Below are 12,700 nucleotides of genomic sequence, written 5' to 3'. Positions count from 1 at the left end.
TCTGCCAAATAAAGTCCCTTGAGTTTACTGAGCTTTATCTTCTAATATCTTGTTCCCAAACTTTCTTCAATTCACTCATTGTACCCAGAAATGCAATGATCACAATATTATAAAGTTAGAAACCAGCCCCTTAGATTTAGAAGGCTCAGTGAATAGTAAATTTTCAAGATGCCATATATCTTACTCTTTAACTGTATGATTAGGTGCAAAATATATTATTTGATGAATCTGATACCAAAGTACATACACCACTTCACATTTTTCTCTGATTTGAGTTCCAGTAATAGGTTTCCCCTTTGCATATAGAACACATAACGTATATAATCAAAAATCTTCCCAGCTTTTAAATTGTCAGTATTTTTCTATATTATAAAGGAGAGGATAATCTAGGATAGGTATGAGTGGAGCTAGGGAAGGTGCCAATGTAGGAACCCACTTCTTCTATGCCTTTAAAGATACTCATAAGAAAGGATTTTGTATTTTGTTTAAGTCTCACAAACTATCAGACAACACAGAAATTCCACACCCTTAAGGCATTATCAGGCTACCTCCATTGTAACCCAGGCTTTGTTTTACCTCCCTAACAGCCCAATCCTAACCAGTGTGAATGCTGCTGATTCAGAAGCGCTTTGAGCCATTCACACCCAGGCTGCTCATAGACAGTGGGGAGAACCATATGTATGGAGGTGGTGAAGAGGAGCCCTGTAGATTTTGGTAAGTTGGCAGAGTGGGTGGAATGGGGTGGGGGAAATGAGAGGATTGAGGCTGATTGTGGGAAGCTATGGGTGTGTCAGAGGCTGGAAGGGGTGGTATCCTGTACAAGTGACTTGAGCCAAATTCTATCCCCTCCAGAGGGAGCTGACAGAGGGAGGGAGCTAAGCCCCTGTGGGACCAGTGGGTCTGAGTACAAGTTTGAGTTGATCTATGGAGGCAGATCAGTCCCAGAAAAGAGGTCAGAATTTGACATGTGCTGCCATCGGTGATCTCACCTTTCTCCTGAGTCTGTCCCCACCCTGGACACTGCTCTATTCCACCCATTCCCTCCTCTGTTCCACCTTCACCCTCCTTCTGCCCTGTTCCACCCCCTGTGCAGCCTCACCTGCTCTGGTGGATCAGTGGCCATCGGCCAGTGTGTGGGAGACCTCTCTGGCCTCTCTGCCAGCAGCCTGGCAATGTGTGCCTGTGGAGGCTGCTCTGTGATTGCCGTAAAGCAATTACTACCAGTGCAACACCCATTGCACTGCCACACAGCCCGGTTAAGACTGGGCCATTTGAAATATCCAATTCTATAGTGAAATGGAGAATCTTAGTGTCATCCAAATGAGGGGGGGAATTGCCTAGCTCAGAGGTGCCCAAACCCCAGTTGGGGGCCACTTGTGGCCCTCAGGGGCTCCCAATCTGGCCCATGGGGAGTCTCCAGTCTCCAATGAGCTTCTGGCCCTCCAGAGACTTGTTGGAGCCCATGCTGGCCTGATGCAACTGCTCTCAGCATGAGGATGACTGTTCAACCTCTCACCTGAGCTGTGGGATGAGGGCTCCCTCTACTACTTGCTGTTTTACATCTGTGATGCAGCAGTGGCAGCAAAGGAAAGGCTGGTTTTGCTTTGTGCAAGACCTTTTATAGGCTTTGAGCTACTGCAAGACCTTCATTCATTCATATGTTCCATCTCTAATATATTCATTTATGTAAATTTATTCAAATTTTAAATGTAAATTAATTCTTTTTTTCCTGGCCCCCAACACAGTGTCAGAGAGATGATGCGGCCCTCCTGCCAAAATGTTTGGACACCCCTGGCCTAGCTAGTCTGACAATTCAAGTTTGTAATGGTTTTGGAAAGGTTAATATTATTCCCTTTAATCCCTTTGAGATACCATCTAGAAGCCAAACCATTCAGGATTGTCATAGTTCCTTGTGACAAAGTGCTTTCAATGAGCCATGTCATGCTTTTACCCCCATCTTGTTCATTATGAAGTTAATTGCTTTTAATAAGCTTGTGAACGGAGGCAGACTGCCCTTATTATTATTAGGGTGCAATCCTAACCCCTTATCAGTGCTTTCCAGCACTGGCATAGCGGTGCCAATGGGACGTGTACTACATCCTGCAGTTGGGTGTCACTCACAGAGGCCTCCTCAAAGTAAGGGAATGTTTGTTCCCTTACCTCAGAGCTGCATTGCCCTTATGTCCAGGTAACGGGTTAGGATTGCACCTTATACAAAAAACTTAAGTTTTTTGTTTATTCCTAGAAATGGGGCAACCATTGTGTCAGCAGTAGAATGTTTCTTCACTGTCTCTGCACTTCTACCGTTTTACCTCCCTGACCTAACATGACCAGTACTTCCAGTGAAAGTGCTGCTCTTAACTTCATTCATAACTGATGTCTCTGTGAGTGCCAAGGTTCTAACTGCAAGCATTGTGAAATCTTTTAGAGTGGAGATGGTAAAAGCTCCATTTTGCAGGGCAGGAGCATCTCATCATGCTGATTCTATTTTCTGCTGAACTGGGCTCGACTGAGGTCAAACAATGGACAAGTTGTATAGGGGAGTGGTGGCATCAGGTTTCTCTAGGCCCTAAGCAAAGCCTGCACTGTTCTCTCCATGGTGCCTCCAGCCTACCTTGATGGTGCATTGGGCACCACTGCTGCCACCAGTTCATGGTTGGCATGGCTAGGTGGGCCCTCTGATGAGCACAGGCCTTTGACTGACCCCTGATGTCATCCCTGCTTCAAGGAATCCTTTCTACATCTGACCTGTCTGCCAAGGCTCCCTGGAGTATTTGTCATGAACCCAATGCATGTTGCAGAAATGTCTGGGGTTTAATTCAGGGCACATACTTAGTTCAGCTTGCTGGCCTCCCTTTCCCCCCTATTCCAAAATGTGCCTGCCCTTTATTGGCAAAGGTTAGTAGTGGTAGGTAAGATGTTTTTCAAGAAGCCTGTCTATCATGATTGATTTGATCTCTTTGGAACTCCTGACATATTTCCAAGGAACTCTGGTATTCCTCAGAGCACAGTCAGACATATTGGCTTATTGATTTTATTTATACACTGCCTTTCCTCCATCATGGCACTCATAGCAGCATTTATCAGATTCCCAGATGATCTCCCATTCATTGTTATTGGCAACCTTCAGTCTCGAAAGACTATGGTATCGCGCTCTGAAAGGTGGTTCTGGCACAGCATCTAGTGTGGCTGAAAAGGCCAATCCGGGAGTGACAATCCCTTCCACACCGGGAGCAAGTGCAGTCTGTCCCTGGTCTGTCTCCCTGGCTATGGGCCTTCCTTCTTTGCCTCTTTGCCTCAGACTGTTGGCCAAGTGTCTCTTCAAACTGGGAAAGGCCATGCTGCACAGCCTGCCTCCAAGCGGGCCGCTCAGAGGCCAGGGTTTCCCACTTGTTGAGGTCCACTCCTAAGGCCTTCAGATCCCTCTTGCAGATGTCCTTGTATCGCAGCTGTGGTCTACCTGTAGGGCGCTTTCCTTGCACGAGTTCTCCATAGAGGAGATCCTTTGGGATCCAGCCATCATCCATTCTCACAACATTACCGAGCCAACGCAGGCGTCTCTGTTTCAGCAGTGCATACATGCTAGGGATTCCAGCACGTTCCAGGACTGTGTTATTTGGAACTTTTGTCCTGCCGGGTGATGCTGAGAATGCGTCAGAGGCAGCGCATGTGGAAAGCGCTCAGTTTCCTCTCCTGTTGTGAGCGAAGAGTCCATGACTCGCTGCAGTACAGAAGTGTACTCAGGACGCAAGCTCTGTAGACCTGGATCTTGGTATGTTCCGTCAGCTTCTTGTTGGACCAGACTCTCTTTGTGAGTCTGGAAAACTCCCATTCAGGCACTCTCCAAATCTACACCTGCGTAGCTTCAGTAAAGTGGCTGTATCATATGCTTGTGGAACATGTCCTGGAACCCATTGACATACTTCTGTTGAGCCAACTGTTAGCAACTGTGATGACCAAAAACTGATTTGTGGTCCAGGATCCCCACCCCACCTTGTATATTCTATATCATAGGGTAGGGATCAGCAGCCAGCAAGTGCTCAATCCAGTCTTGTCCTCTGACTGTGCTGCCCAGCCAACAGCCAGGGGCAAAAGAGCCTGTGAAGAGCGCAGCTGCTGTAGCAAGGGGTCTTGGTGGTAGGCCTCTTGTGAGGTCATTGGGACTCTAGTCCAACATTATGCCTTCTGAAAGTGACCATCAGGAAACTTACTTACAGCACAATCCAGTGCAGAGGTGCTCAATAGGTAGATCGCGAGGCAAAATGAGTAGATCGCGGAGCCCTGTCTCTCCAAACTGTTATTATGTCAGTTTTGTCTAGTGACTAGATGAAAATGACATATTTAGCTGACACTGAAACTGACACTTTAGCTGCTCTTCAGGCATGCAGCAACAAAACTGACGAAACTGACTAGACTCTATAGTCAGTTTCATCAGTTTCGTGGCGCTGCATGCCGGAAGAGCAGGAGCTAAAGTGGGTGGCGGCGGGAGGGGGAGCTGGGCTGCACTGGACTGAGGCGCTTCCTGGGGCTCCGTAGCAGAAGGGGGAGGGGCGGGAGTTCGAGATGGAATCGCTCTGATGGCGATTGCCGCGGGAGGCCCCAAGTGACCCTCCCCTTCCCTTCCAGTCAGGTCCGGCCCAACCCAGCCCAGCCATGCCCTGCCCAGCCGCCCCTGTAGGAGCCCAGAGGTAAAGGCTGCGGCCGCTGCAGCTCTCGGTCGGGGCTGACAGGCGAGACGACTCCCCTGGCCCCCCCACCGCTGCAGGAGGAGGGCCGGTGGGAGCAGTGTCTCCCCCGCCTGCCGCCTGCACGCACAGCCCCTCTCCATGGAAACAGGGAAGCCCCCCACCCCTTCTGAGGAGGACCTGCGACGCCTCCCTCTCCCTGCTGGTCTCGGGGCGCAGCCACAAAGAGTTTGGGGGGGTGGGGAGTGGGGAGCTCCTCCCCCCCGTAGTGCAGCAAGGCTGGGCATGTGCCTCTTGGGGGGACCTGTGGCTGCCCCCAGTATGTGGGGTGGGGAGAGAGGAGAGGCCTCCCGTGTGCTTCCTGAAGCATCTGGTGGGCCACTGTGGGGCACAGGAAGCTGGACTTGGTGGGCCTCCTCTGACCTGGTCCAGCAGGGGCTCCATACATCAAAGGGGGTGTCTGTCAGACGCTTTCTTCCCCCCTGGTAGATCTCCAGGCCTTGCTGGGTTTCAAAGTAGCTCTCGAGCCGAAAAAGTGTGAGCACTCCTGATCCAGTGCATATCAACTCAGAAGCAAGACTCACTCTATTCCATGGGGCTTACTCTCAGTGTAAGGTATATTTAGGATTATGTTCAGATACCCTAAGAATGCAATCCTATACACATCCCAGGACAACAGCTATGGATGAGAAAGCCAGTTCCTGGCATTTGTTCATGTCTACACTTTTGCATGACCAAGAATTGGAATCCATAGTGGAACTACTTTTCATTTTTATTTATTTATCTGGATATTTGTATTCCACATTTTTACCTCCCATGTGGCCTCAAAGCAGCTCACACTTGGTTCCAAATACAATTTGCATAGTCCAACTTAAAAACTCAGCAGGTGGAGGAGACAATGGAGGATTCTGTCTTGCTGGTTTCCTTCTCTTACTCCTCATGCTAAGTAGAGGAAAGGTTAAAATTGTGCAGATAGGAGCGAATCCAGTTGTCAATAGCTCCCATTTAGATCCATGAATTAAAATACATAGGCTGCAATCAAACACAATAGGAAATGGGAAAGTGTGTTCTGTGTGAAAAACTGGGACCACCAGATGTCAAGCCTTCCTCCCCCAACATACTTTTATTTACTGTCATATAAGTGAGTAGTGGCTATTCACTACCATGGGAAAGTGCTATACTTGGAGATGCCATTACAGTAGGGCAGCAGTTATCAAACTGTGGGTCACAATCCACAAGCAGGTAGCGACCCAATGTTTGGTGGATCACAGGGCCAGCGCTACGTGGAAGCCACAAGAGGGCCACGCCATGCTCCAGAATGCCTTGCAGCTTCAAGGTACCACCGGCATGTGACCTATTTCATTTGCTGCGTGTGCCCCAGAATGCCTTGTAACATTGCATTCTGGGGTGCCTGGAAGCCACAAGGCTTTCTGGGGGCATGTAGTGTCTGCCTACCTCCATCTCACTACTTGTGAAAGAGTGAAAGCTTGTTTGCTATATATTGGGCCCTTCCAATATATGAATGCTCTCTCCTCCCTACCTGACATAATGATGGTCTCGTCACTAGTCTTCATATATGAAGTATGCCAAGATATGGAATTTGTAAAATAGAAAAACAACTATACTGAAATTCTAATGATAGTGTGCTGGTCTGTACTGACACCTAATGGGAAACATGGAGCACAACAGCCCAGGGAAAATGCTGGGATGTTTAACTCACATATCTGTCCTTTGGTTCATTAACAAGAAGATTGTGGTAATTCAAGGTGAAAATCATGTTAGACGCCTGAATTGCAGTAAAGGAAAAGCTGTGAACTTATTATTCAAATGAGGATTTGGGCTGTACCTTGAGTGCATTTTCATCATGGTTTTCAAAGGAATACAGTTAAATTATAAATTGAGAAGCAGGTCCTTGACAGATGTAAATGCATGGAACCAAAGACTGCATTAAATACCGAAGCTAAACTAATTGAAACTAAAAGTAGTTGAATTAGAAATTAAAACTGCAGTAGGTGGGATCTACAAAGAACTGCATTCAAATATGTATATGTTCATCCCCCCCCCCCCATTGGCAACAAGAAGATTTTGTGTTCAAGAGGAAACATTGTTTTAATTTTTGTTGTTTTGCTTTAGGATGATTTGGAAATATTTTTATTGACACCCAAAAATTTATAGCCAAATTACTGAAACCAAGGATAACCCAGAAGTGCTTCAGGTGCAGAGTTTCTCTTTTGTGGATGGAAAATAAAACAGGACTGAACATATTTGTCTACGCTCTCTGCTTTCCTGAGCCATGCAGAGACAGCACCATGAAGTTTAGTTTTCTCCTGCATACTTATGATGCCATTGTGTAATATTTGTTTATTTACAAATATACATGTTAAGTATAGGGCAACAGAGAGGGCACAAAGTATAGGGCACTTTGACAGTGTGAGTCTGAAAAGCAGCATTTCCCCTCCTCCTATAAACCGCATGCCCTTGGAGGCCCTGTCTCCCTTGTAGGCAGTGGCAGCCCATGCCTCTCTGCTGCTTGATCCCCAAACAGTGTCGTCCCCCCCCCCCCCGTATAATAGACCTATTTCACATGTATATTTAATGCTAAAGAATTGGTTACAGTCCTAATGTTGGCACCTGAAGTGTCCCATATAGCTTAAATTTCCACATAATTTGGAACAACCCGTTTCGTGTAGTTTTGTGATTCTTTGTACAGACTGTTTTGCTTGACAAAATGCAGTGCAGAGGAATCTGAAGGGGGAAATTGGGCCTTGGGGGAAGAAGGTCTTCTTAATCTTTCCCCCTCAGGTCATCTTCCTACATAAAATCACACGCCTCCCCAGCTGCTTTTACCTTTTAGCCCCTCCCCACCTGCATTTACCATTCTTGTCCTTTTGCCCATCAAGTCCCCTGGGAGAGGCTGCCACCTCTGTGTACAGCCAGTGAACCCTGTGTCAGAGTCACCTAGACAGTTGAGGAGCGCACTACTACCCAAGCAGTGGGCTAACCCCTCACCTCCAGCTAGCACTGCAGCCAGTAGGGGAACCCCAAGCAGGTCCTGTGACTATTTATGACTCTCTCAAGGCAGGCTTCCTGGTTGCTGGTGTGAAAGGGTCACCTGGAAAGTGGGTTCTGGACTGGGAAGGGGGCAGGGCCTTACATATCCATAATGCCATCCCCAGTGTAAATGGTTCTGTCAGTACTAGTGATGAGGCAACATCAGCAGGATCCAAGGCCCTGTCACCATAGTCACAGGAGGAGACAGTAACCTGAAGAGGCTGTCAGAGAGTGAGCGTTTGGAAGAGCAGGAGGGTGCTGTGAAATCCCTTTCCCCTCCAAGCTGAACTGAAGCAACAGAGGAAGGCAGTCAAGCCAGGCTGCAGGATCCTTTCCAGGTGGGTGGGTGGATGGATGAGGCCATGCATGGTGGTACTGTATGACAAGGGAGGAGGCCTCCCCTAGCTGGGCCAGAGGTTGGGGAGTCCCATATTCAACATGAGAATAGCCTGAAGGACAAGGGTTAAGGTGATGTTTTATTTATTCATTTATTTAATGAATTTATACCCCACCCTTCTTCTGGGCACTCAGTATCTTTGAGATATCTTTCGTTGCCTATATTGGAAAGTAAACTATGTTAAGATTGAAGTTATTCCATGTACCGTATCAGGAAAAGCATAGGGAAGCTCTCCTATGTGAACCTCACTGAAAAGGATGGGAGCTCATCAAAGAATACCGATTCATTCCTTTGGGAAGTGTTGCACAGGATATAATATTGCAAAGGGGGATAAAGTCCATTCCTAACTTTGATAAGTCAGAAGGTTTCAACTTAGGCCACAACTGTGCACCAGCACATCTCACATTTATTTCCATGTATAGGAGAATGTCTTTAGGTGCTGTGGAGATGGAATGCAGACTATTCTGCACTCAACCACCTCTTCAGGTTTTGTGAGACCTTTCAGAACACCTTGAGTTTGTGCTGTTAGTCGGTTTGGTTTGACAAATCTTAAGTTTTGATTTTGCATATGTGATCCCTTCTGGATTTTTTTAACCACGAATTTGGAGGAATATGGCTGAAAAACTGTTTTGCTAAATAATCACATTCCCATCAGCTTACCTGCTCTCCTGCTCATTCCTACATCTGCCTGCATGATAAAATTCATATGTTTTCCAACAATGCTTTCTTCTAGGCAACTGGGAAAAAAAATCAATAGCCACTGAAATTAGCAGTAAAGCCAATTACAATGTCAAAATGCAATTTAGCACAAGAAGGCAGTTGGTGCATGAATTAGGATTTTGCTTAATTAGCCATAATAGGAAATCCCAAGATCCTCTGTTGGCCCTGTCAGTTAATATTAACTACAGACTTCAGAAAACACTATAATAATGGAATGGAAATTGAATCCCACAGAGGCAACAGCAGTACTTGACAAGGAATGCAAATATCCCTCTGCTGGGGACCGCTCTGCCATCATCCCTGGTTCACACCACCGCAGAACTAGTCACAAGCCTCCAGAGAGTGTAATGTCCATAGCTGCGTATGCAACAGGTGGTTTTCATGACCTGCTAAAATCAGGATTATAGAGGTTATGCAAAACAGAAGAGAAAATATATAAGTACAGGTGTAAAACGTACAAACATGCGAAGCTGTCAGACCATTGGACTGTTTTGCCCAGTGTTGTTGATTCTGACTGGCAGTAGATCTCTAGAGTCCCAGGCAGGGGTCTTTCTTAGCCCTGCAATTTGAAATCCTTCAGCAAGAAGGTGCTTGTGCTTTCATACATGGGCTATGCCACTGACATATGACCCCCTCCCTTTTGAAAATGGTGTAAGATAGTCCCCCTCCAGTGCTAGGGGACTACAGGACTCAAATTTACAAACTCACACGTGCAAACCTACTGGGACTGCAAGGCCTAAACTGTACATTTCCTAGGGCCATCCAGCCTCCTGCTTTGCACTGTGTCCCTTATTTGACTGGGAGTGTTGTGGAGAGCTGTATTGCATCATGAGCCTTTGATCAGCTCAAAATGACATCACACCAAGGACAGGCATTACACAAATGTCCATCTCTGGTTTATGAATAAAATATTTATGTAATTGCCTTTCCATGTAGGCTCATCTCATCTCTGTTAAACATTTGTCATTTCTACAAAGGTGGTGATCTACTCATTAGGATTTGCTAATACAGACTACTGGGAAACCACTTCAGAACTTAAGTAGCAAGAGGAACCAGTGGTTGTTGATTTTTCCCACTGGCAATCAGCTGGAAGTGGGAATGTTCCTCTGTCTTTAAGTACTGGTTGTCTCCCGCCCAGTTTTGTGAACAGAGAAGATAAAGATACTTCACTTTATCTCCCATTTTTATCCTTGGGGAACTGCGCAATAGTTCCAGTCTTTTATTCAGGAAACAGTAGTTATGTAGATTGCTTGTGCCTCTTCTGTGGTGATGCCAGGCTGGAGGGAGGCTAAAAAGCTGAGAAGTTGGGAAGCAAGGGGCTTAAGACCCTGTGTCCAGAACCTAAAGTGAATCTAGCAGGCAGCCAAAAGACCACACAGGAAGCCAACAGAGCAGAGTGACCAGATGTCCTCTTTTTTCAGGACATGTCCTCTGTTTTAGCCTCGTGTTTTGGAAAAGAACCTCAGTGTTTCCTATGAGCGGGCCCCTGCAGGTAGCGCATAGCCTTCTTGTAATTAATAAATTACATGTAATAAAGTATATATAATACAGTTGTAAATTTAATAATAAGTAATAAAGTGTTTAAATTAACCACATTAAATCAATATACAAGTGTTTTCAGCTTTTATTTTGTCATGTCCTGCATTTTCTTGGACGTTCTACATTTTGGGATGCTTTGTCCTCTTTTGTGGTTATGACATCTGGTCACCCTGCAATAGAGCAAATCCTTAGAAGCACCAGATTTAGAAGGCAAACACCATCAAACCAATGGTTGCAAAGACAGAGTATGGCCAGAAAACCTTAATAGCCCTACTGGGTCAGGGAGCCAATTAGCTGGCTGGGAGGACATCCTAGCCTGTGAGCAACAGTCACCCTGCAGCCTCAGATGATTCTCCACTAGGGGTAGCAGAGAATATAAAGGGCTGCAGGTGCACTAGCACTGGAACACAGGTGGCTTCAACAGTACTAAACCAAGTGCAGGCACAACTGAAAGCTCACATTGCCAAGGACTGCCAGAAGCAGTTTGTCAGGTAGGCTAGCAGCAGATGTATGCATTCAAGGAGATTACAAAGGGATGGGGGGCCAGCGGTCAGACAGGGAAACAAATCATTCTCTCTGAAAAAGCTGCAGAACTGAGTGACAGAAAAAGCATACATTGGACTTGAATACGATGAGGCCACTTCCAAACTGGCTTCACTGATCTGAAAATGTCACATTTTTCTTCACCCAGAAGTGTGTTGGCCAAGCAGGTTTATGAATAGGCAGCCCAATCCCAACTAACCCCCTCCTCTGTGTGCCGATGCAGCTGCGTCACCAGAGCACATACTGCATCCTGCTGGGAGGGCAGCAGTTCCAGAGGTCTTCTTCAGGTAAGAAAACATTTGTTCCCAAGTTCGGGGATAAGCCTCTGCTGCCTTACTGGGTCCTGCACCAGCTCTTTTGCTGACTCAAGTCCAAATGGGCCCAGAAAGGAGGCTGAGAAGGGGAATCAGTGCTGCCACCGCCACAAATATGCTTCCCAGCCTTAATTCACCCCTTCCCTGTCCCAGTCTCCATGCCGTTCCTCCCAGCCCCACCCCATTCTGCCCATACCCCGCCAACTTATCCTCAGCAGCAGGGCCTATGAGAGGAATTTTAGCAAGGGGTACAAAGTTTCTTCTGGGCCCCTTCCCAAAGGGTAAGGGGGGGCAATGGGGGCAAGCAGAACAGGGGGGCAAAATAGGGCGGGGGAGGGTGCTGACAGCCACAGTAGTATTTGGAGCTCAGGTCTACTAGGCTTCTTGATGCAGAGTCCAGGTCTACCCAACCATGCAGCATTAGCAGCTAGATAATATGGAAAACCAAACACACTCCTAAGTCTCTCCAAAATTTCTGAAATATAGAAAATGGATTGCAGAAAATTAGCATTATTGTATTTAAGCTCACATTAGAATGGATCAAAATGAACTTCTGCATCAGCTGTAGCCACACAGCTGGGTCCCTGAGCTTCTATACACTCTTTCATGGTTATGGGATCCACAAGCCAAAGAGTTACTGTACTAGGCCAGTTTCCTCCCAGATTTGACCCTGTGTTAAGGAGGGTCATGGATGCTTTCCTGGGCCTGGTGTGTATGGCTTGCAGCAGCAGTTAACACTGTATGCACATGGTTGTGCCCCAGCATTATGTGCTGGCAGTGAGTTCGGGCAAATGTCAGGCCCCAGGAACTTTCTGGGTCCCCTCCTTTGGCTCCTGGGCCCCCTTTCTGACCCTGGGCCCAGGTACAAATTACCCCCTTTACCCCCCTCTCCTAGGCCCTGCTCAGCAGCCATTTTACAACAGAGGAACAGTATTCTACTGCTGTAAACCCTCCTTGCTCCAGCCCAATCTTAGTTACGATTGGGTTGTCAATAAGCCCCCTTTCCACAAAAATAAGAAAGGGTCAGCAGACTGTGGCTACTACAATCCTATGCATACGTACCTGGGAGTAAACCCCCCTGAAGCCAATGGGGTACACTGCTGAGTAGACATGAATAGGATTGTGCCATATGGCCACTTTATTATTATTATTATTATTATTATTATTATTATTAACAGTATTTATATACCGCTTTTCAACTAAAAGTTCACAAAGTGGTTTACAGAGAAAAAAATCAAATAACTAATGGCTCCCTATCCCAAAAGGGCTCACAATCTAAAAAGATGCAAAAAGAACACCAGCAGACAGCCACTAGAAAAGACACTGCTGGGGTGAGGTGGGCCTGTTACCCTCCCACTGCTAAAAAGAGGAGCTCCCTCCCACTGCTAAAAAGAGGCACTTGAAAAAGTGCCTCTTACCCAATTAGCAGGGGTACACTTTAACAAGGGCTA

At 46.7% G+C, this 12,700-nt stretch overlaps 1 protein-coding gene across 1 annotated transcript in view; it reads left to right on the top strand.

The window, feature by feature from the left end:
* The first annotated feature begins 647 nt into the window (after nt 1-647).
* The window catches only part of OPN4 (opsin 4), an 82,364-nt gene continuing 70,311 nt past the window's right edge, over nt 648-12,700 (top strand). Inside the window, exon 1 of the mRNA XM_066620178.1 lies at nt 648-714. The gene's annotated coding sequence lies outside the window, so the exon portion shown is untranslated. The remainder of the gene's footprint in view (nt 715-12,700) is intronic.

Source organism: Tiliqua scincoides, chromosome 3 (assembly GCF_035046505.1).
Source record: "Tiliqua scincoides isolate rTilSci1 chromosome 3, rTilSci1.hap2, whole genome shotgun sequence".
Lineage (NCBI taxonomy): Eukaryota > Metazoa > Chordata > Lepidosauria > Squamata > Scincidae > Tiliqua > Tiliqua scincoides.
Note: the sequence above shows the minus strand (reverse complement) of the source record. Positions and strands in the feature narration are given on the sequence as shown.